Consider the following 23,585-nt stretch of genomic DNA (forward strand, 5'->3'; position numbering starts at 1 on the left):
AAACAACTTCCTACACACTGTTATGAACTGAGGCAGCTTGGGAACATTTTCTCTCAACTGTGTTATAGAGTGTAGTTCAGCATTTCAGTGAAGTGTAAGGCTTTCCAAAGCTGCCGAACGTGTTCCTTTCTCTATTTCAATGGTATTCTGACTTGTATAACACACATTTACCACTCTAGAGTCCTTTAGGGAAAGAATATAGGATTCATACAGTGTTTCATGTGATCTTAACTCGAATTAAGGATTTCCCTTATCTTAGCTACATTTTCTACACTAAGAACTGACTTGGAGAATCTCTTTCAGCTGTTCTAAACGAGTTCTCATCTGTTTACAGTCATTTTCTCTGAATTATCCATGTTTCCATGTAGTTTCCTATATTCTGCCTTCTGGTCCAAGTATAAGCTTTGCCCACTTTATCAAACAACTTCCTACACACTGTTATGAACTGAGGCAGCTTGGGAACATTGTCTCTCAACTGTGTTATAGAGTGTAGTACTACATTTCAGTGAAGTGTAAGGCTTTCCAAAGCTGCCGAACGTGTTCCTTTCTCTATTTCAATGGTATTCTGACTTGTATAACACACATTTACCACTCTAGAGTCCTTTAGGGAAAGAATATAGGATTCATACAGTGTTTCATGTGATCTTAACTCGAATTAAGGATTTCCCTTATCTTAGCTACCTTTTCTACACTAAGAACAGACTTGGAGAATCTCTTTCAGCTGTTCTAAACGAGTTCTCATCTGTTTACAGTCATTTTCTCTGAATTATCCATGTTTTCATGTAGTTTTCTATATTCTGCCTTCTGGTCCAAGTGTAAGCTTTGCCCACTTTATCAAACAACTTCCTACACACTGTTATGAACTGAGGCAGCTTGGGAACATTGTCTCTCAACTGTGTTATAAAGTGTAGTACTACATTTCAGTGAAGTGTAAGGCTTTCCAAAGCTGCCGAACGTGTTCCTTTCTCTATTTCAATGGTATTCTGACTTGTATAACACACATTTCCCACTCTAGAGTCCTTTAGGGAAAGAATATAGGATTCATATAGTGTTTCATGTGATCTTAACTCGAATTAAGGATTTCCCTTATCTTAGCTACCTTTTCTACACTAAGAACTGACTTGGAGAATCTCTTTCAGCTGTTCTAAACGAGTTCTCATCTGTTTACAGTCATTTTCTCTGAATTATCCATGCTTTCATGTAGTTTCCTATATTCTGCCTTCTGGTCCAAGTGTAAGCTTTGCCCACTTTATCAAACAACTTCCTACACACTGTTATGAACTGAGGCAGCTTGGGAACATTGTCTCTCAACTGTGTTATAGAGTGTAGTACTACATTTCAGTGAACTGTAAGGCTTTCCAAAGCTGCCGAACGTGTTTCTTTCTCTATTTCAATGGTATTCTGACTTGTATAACACACATTTACCACTCTAGAGTCCTTTAAGTAAAGAATATAGGATTGATACAGTGTTTCATGTGATCTTAACTCGAATTAAGGATTTCCCTTATCTTAGCTACCTTTTCTATACTAACAACTGACTTGAAGAATCTCTTTCAGCTGTTCTAAATGAGTTCTCATCTTTTTACAGTCATTTTCTCTGAATTATCCATGTTTTCATGTAGTTTCCTATATTCTGCCTTCTTGTCCAAGTATAACCTTTGCCCACTTCATCAAACAACTTCCTACACACTGTTATGAACTGAGGCAGCTTGGGAACATTGTCTCTCAACTGTGTTATAGAGTGTAGTTCAGCATTTCAGTGAAGTGTAAGGCTTTCCAAAGCTGCCGAACGTGTTCCTTTCTCTATTTCAATGGTATTCTGACTTGTATAACACACATTTACCACTCTAGAGTCCTTTAGGGAAAGAATATAGGATTCATACAGTGTTTCATGTGATCTTAACTCGAATTAAGGATTTCCCTTATCTTAGCTACCTTTTCTACACTAAGAACTGACTTGGAGAATCTCTTTCAGCTGTTCTAAAAGAGTTCTCATCTGTTTACAGTCATTTTCTCTGAATTATCCATGTTTCCATGTAGTTTCCTATATTCTGCCTTCTGGTCCAAGTATAAGCTTTGCCCACTTTATCAAACAACTTCCTACACACTGTTATGAACTGAGGCAGCTTGGGAACATTGTCTCTCAACTGTGTTATAGAGTGTAGTACTACATTTCAGTGAAGTGTAAGGCTTTCCAAAGCTGCCGAATGTGTTCCTTTCTCTATTTCAATGGTATTCTGACTTGTATAACACACATTTACCACTCTAGAGTCCTTTAGGGAAATAATATAGGATTCATACAGTGTTTCATGTGATCTTAACTCGAATTAAGGATTTCCCTTATCTTAGCTACCTTTTCTACACTAAGAACAGACTTGGAGAATCTCTTTCAGCTGTTCTAAACGAGTTCTCATCTGTTTACAGTCATTTTCTCTGAATTATCCATGTTTTCATGTAGTTTTCTATATTCTGCCTTCTGGTCCAAGTGTAAGCTTTGCCCACTTTATCAAACAACTTCCTACACACTGTTATGAACTGAGGCAGCTTGGGAACATTGTCTCTCAACTGTGTTATAGAGTGTAGTACTACATTTCAGTGAAGTGTAAGGCTTTCCAAAGCTGCCCAACGTGTTTCTTTCTCTATTTCAATGGTATTCTGACTTGTATAACACACATTTACCACTCTAGAGTCCTTTAAGTAAAGAATATAGGATTGATACAGTGTTTCATGTGATCTTAACTCGAATTAAGGATTTCCCTTATCTTAGCTACCTTTTCTACACTAAGAACTGACTTTGAGAATCTCTTTCATCTGTTCTAAACGAGTTCTCATCTGTTTACAGTCATTTTCTCTGAATTATCCATGTTTTCATGTAGTTTCCTATATTCTGCCTTCTGGTCCAAGTATAAGCTTTGCCCACTTTATCAAACAACTTCCTACACACTGTTATGAACTGAGGCAGCTTGGGAACATTGTCTCTCAACTGTGTTATAGAGTGTAGTACTACATTTCAGTGAAGTGTAAGGCTTTCCAAAGCTGCCCAACGTGTTTCTTTCTCTATTTCAATGGTATTCTGACTTGTATAACACACATTTACCACTCTAGAGTCCTTTAAGTAAAGAATATAGGATTGATACAGTGTTTCATGTGATCTTAACTCAATTTAGGATTTCCCATATCTTAGCTACCTTTTCTATACTAACAACTGACTTGAAGAATCTCTTTCAGCTGTTCTAAATGAGTTCTCATCTTTTTACAGTCATTTTCTCTGAATTATCCATATTTCCATGTAGTTTCCTATATTCTTCCTTCTGGTCCAAGTATAAGCTTTGCCCACTTTATCAAACAACTTCCTACACACTGTTATGAACTGAGGCAGCTTGGGAACATTGTCTCTCAACTGTGTTATAGAGTGTAGTACTACATTTCAGTGAAGTGTAAGGCTTTCCAAAGCTGCCGAACGTGTTCCTTTCTCTATTTCAATGGTATTCTGACTTGTATAACACACATTTCCCACTCTAGAGTCCTTTAGGGAAAGAATATAGGATTCATACAGTGTTTCATGGGATCTTAACTCGAATTAAGGATTTCCCTTATCTTAGCTACCTTTTCTACACTAAGAACTGACTTGGAGAATCTCTTTCAGCTGTTCTAAACGAGTTCTCATCTGTTTACAGTCATTTTCTCTGAATTATCCATGTTTTCATGTAGTTTCCTATATTCTGCCTTCTGGTCCAAGTGTAAGCTTTGCCCACTTTATCAAACAACTTCCTACACACTGTTATGAACTGAGGCAGCTTGGGAACATTGTCTCTCAACTGTGTTATAAAGTGTAGTACTACATTTCAGTGAACTGTAAGGCTTTCCAAAGCTGCCGAACGTGTTTGTTTCTCTATTTCAATGGTATTCTGACTTGTATAACACACATTTACCACTCTAGAGTCCTTTAAGTAAAAAATATAGGATTGATACAGTGTTTCATGTGATCTTAACTCAATTTAGGATTTCCCATATCTTAGCTACCTTTTCTATACTAACAACTGACTTGAAGAATCTCTTTCAGCTGTTCTAAATGAGTTCTCATCTTTTTACAGTCATTTTCTCTGAATTATCCATGTTTTCATGTAGTTTCCTATATTCTGCCTTATTGTCCAAGTATAACCTTTGCCCACTTCATCAAACAACTTCCTACACACTGTTATGAACTGAGGCAGCTTGGGAACATTGTCTCTCAACTGTGTTATAGAGTGTAGTTCAGCATTTCAGTGAAGTGTAAGGCTTTCCAAAGCTGCCGAACGTGTTCCTTTCTCTATTTCAATGGTATTCTGACTTGTATAACACACATTTACCACTCTAGAGTCCTTTAGGGAAAGAATATAGGATTCATACAGTGTTTCATGTGATCTTAACTCGAATTAAGGATTTCCCTTATCTTAGCTACATTTTCTACACTAAGAACTGACTTGGAGAATCTCTTTCAGCTGTTCTAAACGAGTTCTCATCTGTTTACAGTCATTTTCTCTGAATTATCCATGTTTCCATGTAGTTTCCTATATTCTGCCTTCTGGTCCAAGTATAAGCTTTGCCCACTTTATCAAACAACTTCCTACACACTGTTATGAACTGAGGCAGCTTGGGAACATTGTCTCTCAACTGTGTTATAGAGTGTAGTACTACATTTCAGTGAAGTGTAAGGCTTTCCAAAGCTGCCGAACGTGTTCCTTTCTCTATTTCAATGTATTCTGACTTGTATAACACACATTTACCACTCTAGAGTCCTTTAGGGAAAGAATATAGGATTCATACAGTGTTTCATGTGATCTTAACTCGAATTAAGGATTTCCCTTATCTTAGCTACCTTTTCTACACTAAGAACAGACTTGGAGAATCTCTTTCAGCTGTTCTAAATGAGTTCTCATCTGTTTACAGTCATTTTCTCTGAATTATCCATGTTTTCATGTAGTTTTCTATATTCTGCCTTCTGGTCCAAGTGTAAGCTTTGCCCACTTTATCAAACAACTTCCTACACACTGTTATGAACTGAGGCAGCTTGGGAACATTGTCTCTCAACTGTGTTAAGGGGTGTAGTACTACATTTCAGTGAAGTGTAAGGCTTTCCAAAGCTGCCGAACGTGTTCCTTTCTCTATTTCAATGGTATTCTGACTTGTATAACACACATTTCCCACTCTAGAGTCCTTTAGGGAAATAATATAGGATTCATACAGTGTTTCATGTGATCTTAACTCGAATTAAGGATTTCCCTTATCTTAGCTACCTTTTCTACACTAAGAACAGACTTGGAGAATCTCTTTCAGCTGTTCTAAACGAGTTCTCATCTGTTTACAGTCATTTTCTCTGAATTATCCATGTTTTCATGTAGTTTTCTATATTCTGCCTTCTGGTCCAAGTGTAAGCTTTGCCCACTTTATCAAACAACTTCCTACACACTGTTATGAACTGAGGCAGCTTGGGAACATTGTCTCTCAACTGTGTTATAGAGTGTAGTACTACATTTCAGTGAAGTGTAAGGCTTTCCAAAGCTGCCCAACGTGTTTCTTTCTCTATTTCAATGGTATTCTGACTTGTATAACACACATTTACCACTCTAGAGTCCTTTAAGTAAAGAATATAGGATTGATACAGTGTTTCATGTGATCTTAACTCGAATTAAGGATTTCCCTTATCTTAGCTACCTTTTCTACACTAAGAACTGACTTTGAGAATCTCTTTCATCTGTTCTAAACGAGTTCTCATCTGTTTACAGTCATTTTCTCTGAATTATCCATGTTTTCATGTAGTTTCCTATATTCTGCCTTCTGGTCCAAGTATAAGCTTTGCCCACTTTATCAAACAACTTCCTACACACTGTTATGAACTGAGGCAGCTTGGGAACATTGTCTCTCAACTGTGTTATAGAGTGTAGTACTACATTTCAGTGAAGTGTAAGGCTTTCCAAAGCTGCCCAACGTGTTTCTTTCTCTATTTCAATGGTATTCTGACTTGTATAACACACATTTACCACTCTAGAGTCCTTTAAGTAAAGAATATAGGATTGATACAGTGTTTCATGTGATCTTAACTCAATTTAGGATTTCCCATATCTTAGCTACCTTTTCTATACTAACAACTGACTTGAAGAATCTCTTTCAGCTGTTCTAAATGAGTTCTCATCTTTTTACAGTCATTTTCTCTGAATTATCCATATTTCCATGTAGTTTCCTATATTCTTCCTTCTGGTCCAAGTATAAGCTTTGCCCACTTTATCAAACAACTTCCTACACACTGTTATGAACTGAGGCAGCTTGGGAACATTGTCTCTCAACTGTGTTATAGAGTGTAGTACTACATTTCAGTGAAGTGTAAGGCTTTCCAAAGCTGCCGAACGTGTTCCTTTCTCTATTTCAATGGTATTCTGACTTGTATAACACACATTTCCCACTCTAGAGTCCTTTAGGGAAAGAATATAGGATTCATACAGTGTTTCATGGGATCTTAACTCGAATTAAGGATTTCCCTTATCTTAGCTACCTTTTCTACACTAAGAACTGACTTGGAGAATCTCTTTCAGCTGTTCTAAACGAGTTCTCATCTGTTTACAGTCATTTTCTCTGAATTATCCATGTTTTCATGTAGTTTCCTATATTCTGCCTTCTGGTCCAAGTGTAAGCTTTGCCCACTTTATCAAACAACTTCCTACACACTGTTATGAACTGAGGCAGCTTGGGAACATTGTCTCTCAACTGTGTTATAAAGTGTAGTACTACATTTCAGTGAACTGTAAGGCTTTCCAAAGCTGCCGAACGTGTTTGTTTCTCTATTTCAATGGTATTCTGACTTGTATAACACACATTTACCACTCTAGAGTCCTTTAAGTAAAAAATATAGGATTGATACAGTGTTTCATGTGATCTTAACTCAATTTAGGATTTCCCATATCTTAGCTACCTTTTCTATACTAACAACTGACTTGAAGAATCTCTTTCAGCTGTTCTAAATGAGTTCTCATCTTTTTACAGTCATTTTCTCTGAATTATCCATGTTTTCATGTAGTTTCCTATATTCTGCCTTATTGTCCAAGTATAACCTTTGCCCACTTCATCAAACAACTTCCTACACACTGTTATGAACTGAGGCAGCTTTGGAACATTGTCTCTCAACTGTGTTATAGAGTGTAGTTCAGCATTTCAGTGAAGTGTAAGGCTTTCCAAAGCTGCCGAACGTGTTCCTTTCTCTATTTCAATGGTATTCTGACTTGTATAACACACATTTACCACTCTAGAGTCCTTTAGGGAAAGAATATAGGATTCATACAGTGTTTCATGTGATCTTAACTCGAATTAAGGATTTCCCTTATCTTAGCTACATTTTCTACACTAAGAACTGACTTGGAGAATCTCTTTCAGCTGTTCTAAACGAGTTCTCATCTGTTTACAGTCATTTTCTCTGAATTATCCATGTTTCCATGTAGTTTCCTATATTCTGCCTTCTGGTCCAAGTATAAGCTTTGCCCACTTTATCAAACAACTTCCTACACACTGTTATGAACTGAGGCAGCTTGGGAACATTGTCTCTCAACTGTGTTATAGAGTGTAGTACTACATTTCAGTGAAGTGTAAGGCTTTCCAAAGCTGCCGAACGTGTTCCTTTCTCTATTTCAATGTATTCTGACTTGTATAACACACATTTACCACTCTAGAGTCCTTTAGGGAAAGAATATAGGATTCATACAGTGTTTCATGTGATCTTAACTCGAATTAAGGATTTCCCTTATCTTAGCTACCTTTTCTACACTAAGAACAGACTTGGAGAATCTCTTTCAGCTGTTCTAAATGAGTTCTCATCTGTTTACAGTCATTTTCTCTGAATTATCCATGTTTTCATGTAGTTTTCTATATTCTGCCTTCTGGTCCAAGTGTAAGCTTTGCCCACTTTATCAAACAACTTCCTACACACTGTTATGAACTGAGGCAGCTTGGGAACATTGTCTCTCAACTGTGTTAAGGGGTGTAGTACTACATTTCAGTGAAGTGTAAGGCTTTCCAAAGCTGCCGAACGTGTTCCTTTCTCTATTTCAATGGTATTCTGACTTGTATAACACACATTTCCCACTCTAGAGTCCTTTAGGGAAATAATATAGGATTCATACAGTGTTTCATGTGATCTTAACTCGAATTAAGGATTTCCCTTATCTTAGCTACCTTTTCTACACTAAGAACAGACTTGGAGAATCTCTTTCAGCTGTTCTAAACGAGTTCTCATCTGTTTACAGTCATTTTCTCTGAATTATCCATGTTTTCATGTAGTTTTCTATATTCTGCCTTCTGGTACAAGTGTAAGCTTTGCCCACTTTATCAAACAACTTCCTACACACTGTTATGAACTGAGGCAGCTTGGGAACATTGTCTCTCAACTGTGTTATAGAGTGTAGTACTACATTTCAGTGAAGTGTAAGGCTTTCCAAAGCTGCCCAACGTGTTTCTTTCTCTATTTCAATGGTATTCTGACTTGTATAACACACATTTACCACTCTAGAGTCCTTTAAGTAAAGAATATAGGATTGATACAGTGTTTCATGTGATCTTAACTCGAATTAAGGATTTCCCTTATCTTAGCTACCTTTTCTACACTAAGAACTGACTTTGAGAATCTCTTTCATCTGTTCTAAACGAGTTCTCATCTGTTTACAGTCATTTTCTCTGAATTATCCATGTTTTCATGTAGTTTCCTATATTCTGCCTTCTGGTCCAAGTATAAGCTTTGCCCACTTTATCAAACAACTTCCTACACACTGTTATGAACTGAGGCAGCTTGGGAACATTGTCTCTCAACTGTGTTATAGAGTGTAGTACTACATTTCAGTGAAGTGTAAGGCTTTCCAAAGCTGCCCAACGTGTTTCTTTCTCTATTTCAATGGTATTCTGACTTGTATAACACACATTTACCACTCTAGAGTCCTTTAAGTAAAGAATATAGGATTGATACAGTGTTTCATGTGATCTTAACTCAATTTAGGATTTCCCATATCTTAGCTACCTTTTCTATACTAACAACTGACTTGAAGAATCTCTTTCAGCTGTTCTAAATGAGTTCTCATCTTTTTACAGTCATTTTCTCTGAATTATCCATATTTCCATGTAGTTTCCTATATTCTTCCTTCTGGTCCAAGTATAAGCTTTGCCCACTTTATCAAACAACTTCCTACACACTGTTATGAACTGAGGCAGCTTGGGAACATTGTCTCTCAACTGTGTTATAGAGTGTAGTACTACATTTCAGTGAAGTGTAAGGCTTTCCAAAGCTGCCGAACGTGTTCCTTTCTCTATTTCAATGGTATTCTGACTTGTATAACACACATTTCCCACTCTAGAGTCCTTTAGGGAAAGAATATAGGATTCATACAGTGTTTCATGGGATCTTAACTCGAATTAAGGATTTCCCTTATCTTAGCTACCTTTTCTACACTAAGAACTGACTTGGAGAATCTCTTTCAGCTGTTCTAAACGAGTTCTCATCTGTTTACAGTCATTTTCTCTGAATTATCCATGTTTTCATGTAGTTTCCTATATTCTGCCTTCTGGTCCAAGTGTAAGCTTTGCCCACTTTATCAAACAACTTCCTACACACTGTTATGAACTGAGGCAGCTTGGGAACATTGTCTCTCAACTGTGTTATAAAGTGTAGTACTACATTTCAGTGAACTGTAAGGCTTTCCAAAGCTGCCGAACGTGTTTGTTTCTCTATTTCAATGGTATTCTGACTTGTATAACACACATTTACCACTCTAGAGTCCTTTAAGTAAAAAATATAGGATTGATACAGTGTTTCATGTGATCTTAACTCAATTTAGGATTTCCCATATCTTAGCTACCTTTTCTATACTAACAACTGACTTGAAGAATCTCTTTCAGCTGTTCTAAATGAGTTCTCATCTTTTTACAGTCATTTTCTCTGAATTATCCATGTTTTCATGTAGTTTCCTATATTCTGCCTTATTGTCCAAGTATAACCTTTGCCCACTTCATCAAACAACTTCCTACACACTGTTATGAACTGAGGCAGCTTGGGAACATTGTCTCTCAACTGTGTTATAGAGTGTAGTTCAGCATTTCAGTGAAGTGTAAGGCTTTCCAAAGCTGCCGAACGTGTTCCTTTCTCTATTTCAATGGTATTCTGACTTGTATAACACACATTTACCACTCTAGAGTCCTTTAGGGAAAGAATATAGGATTCATACAGTGTTTCATGTGATCTTAACTCGAATTAAGGATTTCCCTTATCTTAGCTACATTTTCTACACTAAGAACTGACTTGGAGAATCTCTTTCAGCTGTTCTAAACGAGTTCTCATCTGTTTACAGTCATTTTCTCTGAATTATCCATGTTTCCATGTAGTTTCCTATATTCTGCCTTCTGGTCCAAGTATAAGCTTTGCCCACTTTATCAAACAACTTCCTACACACTGTTATGAACTGAGGCAGCTTGGGAACATTGTCTCTCAACTGTGTTATAGAGTGTAGTACTACATTTCAGTGAAGTGTAAGGCTTTCCAAAGCTGCCGAACGTGTTCCTTTCTCTATTTCAATGTATTCTGACTTGTATAACACACATTTACCACTCTAGAGTCCTTTAGGGAAAGAATATAGGATTCATACAGTGTTTCATGTGATCTTAACTCGAATTAAGGATTTCCCTTATCTTAGCTACCTTTTCTACACTAAGAACAGACTTGGAGAATCTCTTTCAGCTGTTCTAAACGAGTTCTCATCTGTTTACAGTCATTTTCTCTGAATTATCCATGTTTTCATGTAGTTTTCTATATTCTGCCTTCTGGTCCAAGTGTAAGCTTTGCCCACTTTATCAAACAACTTCCTACACACTGTTATGAACTGAGGCAGCTTGGGAACATTGTCTCTCAACTGTGTTAAGGGGTGTAGTACTACATTTCAGTGAAGTGTAAGGCTTTCCAAAGCTGCCGAACGTGTTCCTTTCTCTATTTCAATGGTATTCTGACTTGTATAACACACATTTCCCACTCTAGAGTCCTTTAGGGAAAGAATATAGGATTCATATAGTGTTTCATGTGATCTTAACTCGAATTAAGGATTTCCCTTATCTTAGCTACCTTTTCTACACTAAGAACTGACTTTGAGAATCTCTTTCATCTGTTCTAAACGAGTTCTCATCTGTTTACAGTCATTTTCTCTGAATTATCCAAGTTTTCATGTAGTTTCCTATATTCTGCCTTCTGGTCCAAGTATAAGCTTTGCCCACTTTATCAAACAACTTCCTACACACTGTTATGAACTGAGGCAGCTTGGGAACATTGTCTCTCAACTATGTTATAGAGTGTAGTACTACATTTCAGTGAAGTGTAAGGCTTTCCAAAGCTGCCCAACGTGTTTCTTTCTCTATTTCAATGGTATTCTGACTTGTATAACACACATTTACCACTCTAGAGTCCTTTAAGTAAAGAATATAGGATTGATACAGTGTTTCATGTGATCTTAACTCAATTTAGGATTTCCCATATCTTAGCTACCTTTTCTATACTAACAACTGACTTGAAGAATCTCTTTCAGCTGTTCTAAATGAGTTCTCATCTTTTTACAGTCATTTTCTCTGAATTATCCATGTTTTCATGTAGTTTCCTATATTCTGCCTTCTTGTCCAAGTATAAGCTTTGCCCACTTTATCAAACAACTTCCTACACACTGTTATGAACTGAGGCAGCTTGGGAACATTGTCTCTCAACTGTGTTATAGAGTGTAGTACTACATTTCAGTGAAGTGTAAGGCTTTCCAAAGCTGCCGAACGTGTTCCTTTCTCTATTTCAATGGTATTCTGACTTGTATAACACACATTTCCCACTCTAGAGTCCTTTAGGGAAAGAATATAGGATTCATACAGTGTTTCATGTGATCTTAACTCGAATTAAGGATTTCCCTTATCTTAGCTACCTTTTCTACACTAAGAACTGACTTGGAGAATCTCTTTCATCTGTTCTAAACGAGTTCTCATCTGTTTACAGTCATTTTCTCTGAATTATCCATGTTTTCATGTAGTTTCCTATATTCTGCCTTCTGGTCCAAGTATAAGCTTTGCCCACTTTATCAAACAACTTCCTACACACTGTTATGAACTGAGGCAGCTTGGGAACATTGTCTCTCAACTGTGTTATAGAGTGTAGTTCAACATTTCAGTGAAGTGTAAGGCCTTCCAAAGCTGCCGAACGTGTTCCTTTCTCTATTTCAATGGTATTCTGACTTGTATAACACACATTTACCACTCTAGAGTCCTTTAGGGAAAGAATATAGGATTCATACAGTGTTTCATGTGATCTTAACTCGAATTAAGGATTTCCCTTATCTTAGCTACCTTTTCTACACTAAGAACTGACTTGGAGAATCTCTTTCAGCTGTTCTAAACGAGTTCTCATCTGTTTACAGTCATTTTCTCTGAATTATCCATGTTTTCATGTAGTTTCCTATATTCTGCCTTCTGGTCCAAGTATAAGCTTTGCCCACTTTATCAAACAACTTCCTACACACTGTTATGAACTGAGGCAGCTTGGGAACATTGTCTCTCAACTGTGTTATAGAGTGTAGTACTACATTTCAGTGAAGTGTAAGGCTTTCCAAGCTGCCGAACGTGTTTCTTTCTCTATTTCAATGGTATTCTGACTTGTATAACACACATTTACCACTCTAGAGTCCTTTAAGTAAAGAACATAGGATTGATACAGTGTTTCATGTGATCTTAACTCAATTTAGGATTTCCCATATCTTAGCTACCTATTCTATACTAACAACTGACTTGAAGAATCTCTTTCAGCTGTTCTAAATGAGTTCTCATCTGTTTACAGTCATTTTCTCTGAATTATCCATATTTTCATGTAGTTTCCTATATTCTGCCTTCTTGTCCAAGTATAAGCTTTGCCCACTTTATCAAACAACTTCCTACACACTGTTATGAACTGAGGCAGCTTGGGAACATTGTCTCTCAACTGTGTTATAGAGTGTAGTACTACATTTCAGTGAAGTGTAAGGCTTTCCAAAGCTGCCGAACGTGTTCCTTTCTCTATTTCAATGGTATTCTGACTTGTATAACACACATTTCCCACTCTAGAGTCCTTTAGGGAAAGAATATAGGATTCATACAGTGTTTCATGTGATCTTAACTCGAATTAAGGATTTCCCTTATCTTAGCTACCTTTTCTACATTAAGAACTGACTTGGAGAATCTCTTTCAGCTGTTCTAAACGAGTTCTCATCTGTTTACAGTCATTTTCTCTGAATTATCCATGCTTTCATGTAGTTTCCTATATTCTGCCTTCTGGTCCAAGTGTAAGCTTTGCCCACTTTATCAAACAACTTCCTACACACTGTTATGAACTGAGGCAGCTTGGGAACATTGTCTCTCAACTGTGTTATAGAGTGTAGTACTACATTTCAGTGAACTGTAAGGCTTTCCAAAGCTGCCGAACGTGTTTCTTTCTCTATTTCAATGGTATTCTGACTTGTATAACACACATTTACCACTCTAGAGTCCTTTAAGTAAAGAATATAGGATTGATACAGTGTTTCATGTGATCTTAACTCGAATTAAGGATTTCCCTTATCTTAGCTACCTTTTCTATACTAACAACTGACTTGAAGAATCTCTTTCAGCTGTTCTAAATGAGTTCTCATCTTTTTACAGTCATTTTCTCTGAATTATCCATGTTTTCATGTAGTTTCCTATATTCTGCCTTCTTGTCCAAGTATAACCTTTGCCCACTTCATCAAACAACTTCCTACACACTGTTATGAACTGAGGCAGCTTGGGAACATTGTCTCTCAACTGTGTTATAGAGTGTAGTTCAGCATTTCAGTGAAGTGTAAGGCTTTCCAAAGCTGCCGAACGTGTTCCTTTCTCTATTTCAATGGTATTCTGACTTGTATAACACACATTTACCACTCTAGAGTCCTTTAGGGAAAGAATATAGGATTCATACAGTGTTTCATGTGATCTTAACTCGAATTAAGGATTTCCCTTATCTTAGCTACCTTTTCTACACTAAGAACTGACTTGGAGAATCTCTTTCAGCTGTTCTAAACGAGTTCTCATCTGTTTACAGTCATTTTCTCTGAATTATCCATGTTTCCATGTAGTTTCCTATATTCTGCCTTCTGGTCCAAGTATAAGCTTTGCCCACTTTATCAAACAACTTCCTACACACTGTTATGAACTGAGGCAGCTTGGGAACATTGTCTCTCAACTGTGTTATAGAGTGTAGTACTACATTTCAGTGAAGTGTAAGGCTTTCCAAAGCTGCCCAACGTGTTTCTTTCTCTATTTCAATGGTATTCTGACTTGTATAACACACATTTACCACTCTAGAGTCCTTTAAGTAAAGAATATAGGATTGATACAGTGTTTCATGTGATCTTAACTCGAATTAAGGATTTCCCTTATCTTAGCTACCTTTTCTACACTAAGAACTGACTTTGAGAATCTCTTTCATCTGTTCTAAACGAGTTCTCATCTGTTTACAGTCATTTTCTCTGAATTATCCATGTTTTCATGTAGTTTCCTATATTCTGCCTTCTGGTCCAAGTATAAGCTTTGCCCACTTTATCAAACAACTTCCTACACACTGTTATGAACTGAGGCAGCTTGGGAACATTGTCTCTCAACTGTGTTATAGAGTGTAGTACTACATTTCAGTGAAGTGTAAGGCTTTCCAAAGCTGCCCAACGTGTTTCTTTCTCTATTTCAATGGTATTCTGACTTGTATAACACACATTTACCACTCTAGAGTCCTTTAAGTAAAGAATATAGGATTGATACAGTGTTTCATGCGATCTTAACTCAATTTAGGATTTCCCATATCTTAGCTACCTTTTCTATACTAACAACTGACTTGAAGAATCTCTTTCAGCTGTTCTAAATGAGTTCTCATCTTTTTACAGTCATTTTCTCTGAATTATCCATATTTCCATGTAGTTTCCTATATTCTTCCTTCTGGTCCAAGTATAAGCTTTGCCCACTTTATCAAACAACTTCCTACACACTGTTATGAACTGAGGCAGCTTGGGAACATTGTCTCTCAACTGTGTTATAGAGTGTAGTACTACATTTCAGTGAAGTGTAAGGCTTTCCAAAGCTGCCGAACGTGTTCCTTTCTCTATTTCAATGGTATTCTGACTTGTATAACACACATTTCCCACTCTAGAGTCCTTTAGGGAAAGAATATAGGATTCATACAGTGTTTCATGGGATCTTAACTCGAATTAAGGATTTCCCTTATCTTAGCTACCTTTTCTACACTAAGAACTGACTTGGAGAATCTCTTTCAGCTGTTCTAAACGAGTTCTCATCTGTTTACAGTCATTTTCTCTGAATTATCCATGTTTTCATGTAGTTTCCTATATTCTGCCTTCTGGTCCAAGTGTAAGCTTTGCCCACTTTATCAAACAACTTCCTACACACTGTTATGAACTGAGGCAGCTTGGGAACATTGTCTCTCAACTGTGTTATAGAGTGTAGTACTACATTTCAGTGAACTGTAAGGCTTTCCAAAGCTGCCGAACGTGTTTCTTTCTCTATTTCAATGGTATTCTGACTTGTATAACACACATTTACCACTCTAGAGTCCTTTAAGTAAAAAATATAGGATTGATACAGTGTTTCATGTGATCTTAACTCAATTTAGGATTTCCCATATCTTAGCTACCTTTTCTATACTAACAACTGACTTGAAGAATCTCTTTCAGCTGTTCTAAATGAGTTCTCATCTTTTTACAGTCATTTTCTCTGAATTATCCATGTTTTCATGTAGTTTCCTATATTCTGCCTTATTGTCCAAGTATAACCTTTGCCCACTTCATCAAACAACTTCCTACACACTGTTATGAACTGAGGCAGCTTGGGAACATTGTCTCTCAACTGTGTTATAGAGTGTAGTTCAGCATTTCAGTGAAGTGTAAGGCTTTCCAAAGCTGCCGAACGTGTTCCTTTCTCTATTTCAATGGTATTCTGACTTGTATAACACACATTTACCACTCTAGAGTCCTTTAGGGAAAGAATATAGGATTCATACAGTGTTTCATGTGATCTTAACTCGAATTAAGGATTTCCCTTATCTTAGCTACCTTTTCTACACTAAGAACAGACTTGGAGAATCTCTTTCAGCTGTTCTAAACGAGTTCTCATCTGTTTACAGTCATTTTCTCTGAATTATCCATGTTTTCATGTAGTTTTCTATATTCTGCCTTCTGGTCCAAGTGTAAGCTTTGCCCACTTTATCAAACAACTTCCTACACACTGTTATGAACTGAGGCAGCTTGGGAACATTGTCTCTCAACTGTGTTAAGGGGTGTAGTACTACATTTCAGTGAAGTGTAAGGCTTTCCAAAGCTGCCGAACATGTTCCTTTCTCTATTTCAATGGTATTCTGACTTGTATAACACACATTTCCCACTCTAGAGTCCTTTAGGGAAAGAATATAGGATTCATATAGTGTTTCATGTGATCTTAACTCGAATTAAGGATTTCCCTTATCTTAGCTACCTTTTCTACACTAAGAACTGACTTTGAGAATCTCTTTCATCTGTTCTAAACGAGTTCTCATCTGTTTACAGTCATTTTCTCTGAATTATCCATGTTTTCATGTAGTTTCCTATATTCTGCCTTCTGGTCCAAGTATAAGCTTTGCCCACTTTATCAAACAACTTCCTACACACTGTTATGAACTGAGGCAGCTTGGGAACATTGTCTCTCAACTATGTTATAGAGTGTAGTACTACATTTCAGTGAAGTGTAAGGCTTTCCAAAGCTGCCCAACGTGTTTCTTTCTCTATTTCAATGGTATTCTGACTTGTATAACACACATTTACCACTCTAGAGTCCTTTAAGTAAAGAATATAGGATTGATACAGTGTTTCATGTGATCTTAACTCAATTTAGGATTTCCCATATCTTAGCTACCTTTTCTATACTAACAACTGACTTGAAGAATCTCTTTCAGCTGTTCTAAATGAGTTCTCATCTTTTTACAGTCATTTTCTCTGAATTATCCATGTTTTCATGTAGTTTCCTATATTCTGCCTTCTTGTCCAAGTATAAGCTTTGCCCACTTTATCAAACAACTTCCTACACACTGTTATGAACTGAGGCAGCTTGGGAACATTGTCTCTCAACTGTGTTATAGAGTGTAGTACTACATTTCAGTGAAGTGTAAGGCTTTCCAAAGCTGCCGAACGTGTTCCTTTCTCTATTTCAATGGTATTCTGACTTGTATAACACACATTTCCCACTCTAGAGTCCTTTAGGGAAAGAATATAGGATTCATACAGTGTTTCATGTGATCTTAACTCGAATTAAGGATTTCCCTTATCTTAGCTACCTTTTCTACACTAAGAACTGACTTGGAGAATCTCTTTCATCTGTTCTAAACGAGTTCTCATCTGTTTACAGTCATTTTCTCTGAATTATCCATGTTTTCATGTAGTTTCCTATATTCTGCCTTCTGGTCCAAGTATAAGCTTTGCCCACTTTATCAAACAACTTCCTACACACTGTTATGAACTGAGGCAGCTTGGGAACATTGTCTCTCAACTGTGTTATAGAGTGTAGTTCAACATTTCAGTGAAGTGTAAGGCCTTCCAAAGCTGCCGAACGTGTTCCTTTCTCTATTTCAATGGTATTCTGACTTGTATAACACACATTTACCACTCTAGAGTCCTTTAGGGAAAGAATATAGGATTCATACAGTGTTTCATGTGATCTTAACTCGAATTAAGGATTTCCCTTATCTTAGCAACCTTTTCTACACTAAGAACTGACTTGGAGAATCTCTTTCAGCTGTTCTAAACGAGTTCTCATCTGTTTACAGTCATTTTCTCTGAATTATCCATGTTTTCATGTAGTTTCCTATATTCTGCCTTCTGGTCCAAGTATAAGCTTTGCCCACTTTATCAAACAACTTCCTACACACTGTTATGAACTGAGGCAGCTTGGGAACATTGTCTCTCAACTGTGTTATAGAGTGTAGTACTACATTTCAGTGAAGTGTAAGGCTTTCCAAGCTGCCGAACGTGTTTCTTTCTCTATTTCAATGATATTCTGACTTGTATAACACACATTTACCACTCTAGAGTCCTTTAAGTAAAGAACATAGGATTGATACAGTGTTTCATGTGATCTTAACTCAATTTAGGATTTCCCATATCTTAGCTACATTTTCTATACTAACAACTGACTTGAAGAATCTCTTTCAGCTGTTCTAAATGAGTTCTCATCTGTTTACAGTCATTTTCTCTGAATTATCCATGTTTTCATGTAGTTTCCTATATTCTGCCTTCTTGTCCAAGTATAACCTTTGCCCACTTCATCAAACAACTTCCTACACACTGTTATGAACTGAGGCAGCTTGGGAACATTGTCTCTCAACTGTGTTATAGAGTGTAGTTCAACATTTCAGTGAAGTGTAAGGCTTTCCAAAGCTGCCGAACGTGTTCCTTTCTCTATTTCAATGGTATTCTGACTTGTATAACACACATTTACCACTCTAGTGTCCTTTAGGGAAAGAATATAGGATTCATACAGTGTTTCATGTGATCTTAACTCGAATTAAGGATTTCCCTTATCTTAGCTACCTTTTCTACACTAAGAACTGACTTGGAGAATCTCTTTCAGCTGTTCTAAACGAGTTCTCATCTGTTTACAGTCATTTTCTCTGAATTATCCATGTTTTCATGTAGTTTCCTATATTCTGCCTTCTGGTCCAAGTGTAAGCTTTGCCCACTTTATCAAACAACTTCCTACACACTGTTATGAACTGAGGCAGCTTGGGAACATTGTCTCTCAACTGTGTTATAGAGTGTAGTACTACATTTCAGTGAAGTGTAAGGCTTTCCAAAGCTGCCCAACGTGTTTCTTTCTCTATTTCAATGGTATTCTGACTTGTATAACACACATTTCCCACTCTAGAGTCCTTTAGGGAAAGAATATAGGATTCATACAGTGTTTCATGTGATCTTAACTCGAATTAAGGATTTCCCTTATCTTACCTACCTTTTCTACACTAAGAACTGCCTTGGAGAATCTCTTTCAGCTGTTCTAAACGAGTTCTCATCTGTTTACAGTCATTTTCTCTGAATTATCCATGTTTTCATGTAGTTTCCTATATTCTGCCTTCTGGTCCAAGTGTACGCTTTGCCCACTTTATCAAACAACTTCCTACACACTGTTATGAACTGAGGCAGCTTGGGAACATTGTCTCTCAACTGTGTTATAGAGTGTAGTACTACATTTCAGTGAAGTGTAAGGCTTTCCAAAGCTGCCCAACGTGTTCCTTTCTCTATTTCAATGGTATTCTGACTTGTATAACACACATTTACCACTCTAGAGTCCTTTAGGGAAAGAATATAGGATTCATACAGTGTTTCATGTGATCTTAACTCGAATTAAGGATTTCCCTTATCTTAGCTACCTTTTCTACACTAAGAACTGACTTGGAGAATCTCTTTCAGCTGTTCTAAACGAGTTCTCATCTGTTTACAGTCATTTTCTCTGAATTATCCATGTTTTCATGTAGTTTCCTATATTCTGCCTTCTGGTCCAAGTGTAAGCTTTGCCCAGTTTATCAAACAACTTCCTACACACTGTTATGAACTGAGGCAGCTTGGGAACATTGTCTCTCAACTGTGTTATAGAGTGTAGTACTACATTTCAGTGAAGTGTAAGGCTTTCCAAAGCTGCCCAACGTGTTTCTTTCTCTATTTCAATGGTATTCTGACTTGTATAACACACATTTACCACTCTAGAGTCCTTTAAGTAAAGAATATAGGATTGATACAGTGTTTCATGTGATCTTAACTCAATTTAGGATTTCCCATATCTTAGCTACCTTTTCTATACTAACAACTGACTTGAAGAATCTCTTTCAGCTGTTCTAAATGAGTTCTCATCTTTTTACAGTCATTTTCTCTGAATTATCCATGTTTTCATGTAGTTTCCTATATTCTGCCTTCTTGTCCAAGTATAACCTTTGCCCACTTCATCAAACAACTTCCTACACACTGTTATGAACTGAGGCAGCTTGGGAACATTGTCTCTCAACTGTGTTATAGAGTGTAGTTCAACATTTCAGTGAAGTGTAAGGCTTTCCAAAGCTGCCGAACGTGTTCCTTTCTCTATTTCAATGGTATTCTGACTTGTATAACACACATTTACCACTCTAGAGTCCTTTAGGGAAAGAATATAGGATTCATACAGTGTTTCATGTGATCTTAACTCGAATTAAGGATTTCCCTTATCTTAGCTACCTTTTCTACACTAAGAACTGACTTGGAGAATCTCTTTCAGCTGTTCTAAAAGAGTTCTCATCTGTTTATAGTCATTTTCTCTGAATTATCCATGTTTTCATGTAGTTTCCTATATTCTGCCTTCTGGTCCAAGTATAAGCTTTGCCCACTTTATCAAACAACTTCCTACACACTGTTATGAACTGAGGCAGCTTGGGAACATTGTCTCTCTCAACTGTGTTATAGAGTGTAGTTCAACATTTCAGTGAAGTGTAAGGATTTCCAAAGCTGCCGAACGTGTTCCTTTCTCTATTTCAATGGTATTCTGATTTGTATAACACACATTTCCCACTCTAGAGTCCTTTAGGGAAAGAATATAGGATTCATACAGTGTTTCATGTGATCTTATCTCGAATTAATGATTTCCCTTATCTTAGCTACCTTTTCTACACTAAGAACAGACTTGGAGAATCTCTTTCAGCTGTTCTAAACGAGTTCTCATCTGTTTACAGTCATTTTCTCTGAATTATCCATGTTTTCATGTAGTTTCCTATATTCTGCCTTCTGGTCCAAGTGTAAGCTTTGCCCAGTTTATCAAACAACTTCCTACACACTGTTATGAACTGAGGCAGCTTGGGAACATTGTCTCTCAACTGTGTTATAGAGTGTAGTACTACATTTCAGTGAAGTGTAAGGCTTTCCAAAGCTGCCCAACGTGTTTCTTTCTCTATTTCAATGGTATTCTGACTTGTATAACACACATTTACCACTCTAGAGTCCTTTAAGTAAAGAATATAGGATTGATACAGTGTTTCATGTGATCTTAACTCAATTTAGGATTTCCCATATCTTAGCTACCTTTTCTATACTAACAACTGACTTGAAGAATCTCTTTCAGCTGTTCTAAATGAGTTCTCATCTTTTTACAGTCATTTTCTCTGAATTATCCATGTTTTCATGTAGTTTCCTATATTCTGCCTTCTTGTCCAAGTATAACCTTTGCCCACTTCATCAAACAACTTCCTACACACTGTTATGAACTGAGGCAGCTTGGGAACATTGTCTCTCAACTGTGTTATAGAGTGTAGTTCAACATTTCAGTGAAGTGTAAGGCTTTCCAAAGCTGCCGAACGTGTTCCTTTCTCTATTTCAATGGTATTCTGACTTGTATAACACACATTTACCACTCTAGAGTCCTTTAGGGAAAGAATATAGGATTCATACAGTGTTTCATGTGATCTTAACTCGAATTAAGGATTTCCCTTATCTTAGCTACCTTTTCTACACTAAGAACTGACTTGGAGAATCTCTTTCAGCTGTTCTAAAAGAGTTCTCATCTGTTTACAGTCATTTTCTCTGAATTATCCATGTTTTCATGTAGTTTACTATATTCTGGCTTCCGGTCCAAGTATAAGCTTTGCCCACTTTATCAAACAACTTCCTACACACTGTTATGAACTGAGGCAGCTTGGGAACTTTGTCTCTCAACTGTGTTATAGAGTGTAGTACAACATTTCAGTGAAGTGTAAGGCTTTCCAAAACTGCCGAACGTGTTTCTTTCTCTATTTCAATGGTATTCTGACTTGTATAACACACATTTACCACTCTAGAGTCATTTAAGTAAAGAATATAGGATTCATACAGTGTTTCATGTGATCTTAACTCGAATTAAGGATTTCCCTTATCTTAGCTACCTTTTCTACACTAAGAACTGACTTGGAGAATCTCTTTCAGCTGTTCTAAACGAGTTCTCATCTGTTTATAGTCATTTTCTCTGAATTATCCATGTTTTCATGTAGTTTCCTATATTCTGCCTTCTGGTCCAAGTATAAGCTTTGCCCACTTTATCAAACAACTTCCTACACACTGTTATGAACTGAGGCAGCTTGGGAACATTGTCTCTCTCAACTGTGTTATAGAGTGTAGTTCAACATTTCAGTGAAGTGTAAGGCTTTCCAAAGCTGCCCAACGTGTTTCTTTCTCTATTTCAATGGTATTCTGACTTGTATAACACACATTTACCACTCTAGAGTCCTTTAAGTAAAGAATATAGGATTGATACAGTGTTTCATGTGATCTTAACTCAATTTAGGATTTCCCATATCTTAGCTACCTTTTCTATACTAACAACTGACTTGAAGAATCTCTTTCAGCTGTTCTAAATGCGTTCTCATCTTTTTACAGTCATTTTCTCTGAATTATCCATGTTTTCATGTAGTTTCCTATATTCTGCCTTCTTGTCCAAGTATAACCTTTGCCCACTTCATCAAACAACTTCCTACACACTGTTATGAACTGAGGCAGCTTGGGAACATTGTCTCTCAACTGTGTTATAGAGTGTAGTTCAACATTTCAGTGAAGTGTAAGGCTTTCCAAAGCTGCCGAACGTGTTCCTTTCTCTATTTCAATGGTATTCTGACTTGTATAACACACATTTACCACTCTAGAGTCCTTTAGGGAAAGAATATAGGATTCATACAGTGTTTCATGTGATCTTAACTCGAATTAAGGATTTCCCTTATCTTAGCTACCTTTTCTACACTAAGAACTGACTTGGAGAATCTCTTTCAGCTGTTCTAAACGAGTTCTCATCTGTTTACAGTCATTTTCTCTGAATTATCCATGTTTTCATGTAGTTTCCTATATTCTGCCTTCTGGTCCAAGTGTAAGCTTTGCCCAGTTTATCAAACAACTTCCTACACACTGTTATGAACTGAGGCAGCTTGGGAACATTGTCTCTCAACTGTGTTATAGAGTGTAGTACTACATTTCAGTGAAGTGTAAGGCTTTCCAAAGCTGCCCAACGTGTTTCTTTCTCTATTTCAATGGTATTCTGACTTGTATAACACACATTTACCACTCTAGAGTCCTTTAAGTAAAGAATATAGGATTGATACAGTGTTTTATGTGATCTTAACTCAATTTAGGATTTCCCATATCTTAGCTACCTTTTCTATACTAACAACTGACTTGAAGAATCTCTTTCAGCTGTTCTAAATGAGTTCTCATCTTTTTACAGTCATTTTCTCTGAATTATCCATGTTTTCATGTAGTTTCCTATATTCTGCCTTCTTGTCCAAGTATAACCTTTGCCCACTTCATCAAACAACTTCCTACACACTGTTATGAACTGAGGCAGCTTGGGAACATTGTCTCTCAACTGTGTTATAGAGTGTAGTTCAACATTTCAGTGAAGTGTAAGGCTTTCCAAAGCTGCCGAACGTGTTCCTTTCTCTATTTCAATGGTATTCTGACTTGTATAACACACATTTACCACTCTAGAGTCCTTTAGGGAAA

The sequence above is a fragment of the Pipistrellus hanaki genome (assembly GCF_964339955.1).
Source record: "Pipistrellus hanaki genome assembly, contig: scaffold_45, whole genome shotgun sequence".
Lineage (NCBI taxonomy): Eukaryota > Metazoa > Chordata > Mammalia > Chiroptera > Vespertilionidae > Pipistrellus > Pipistrellus hanaki.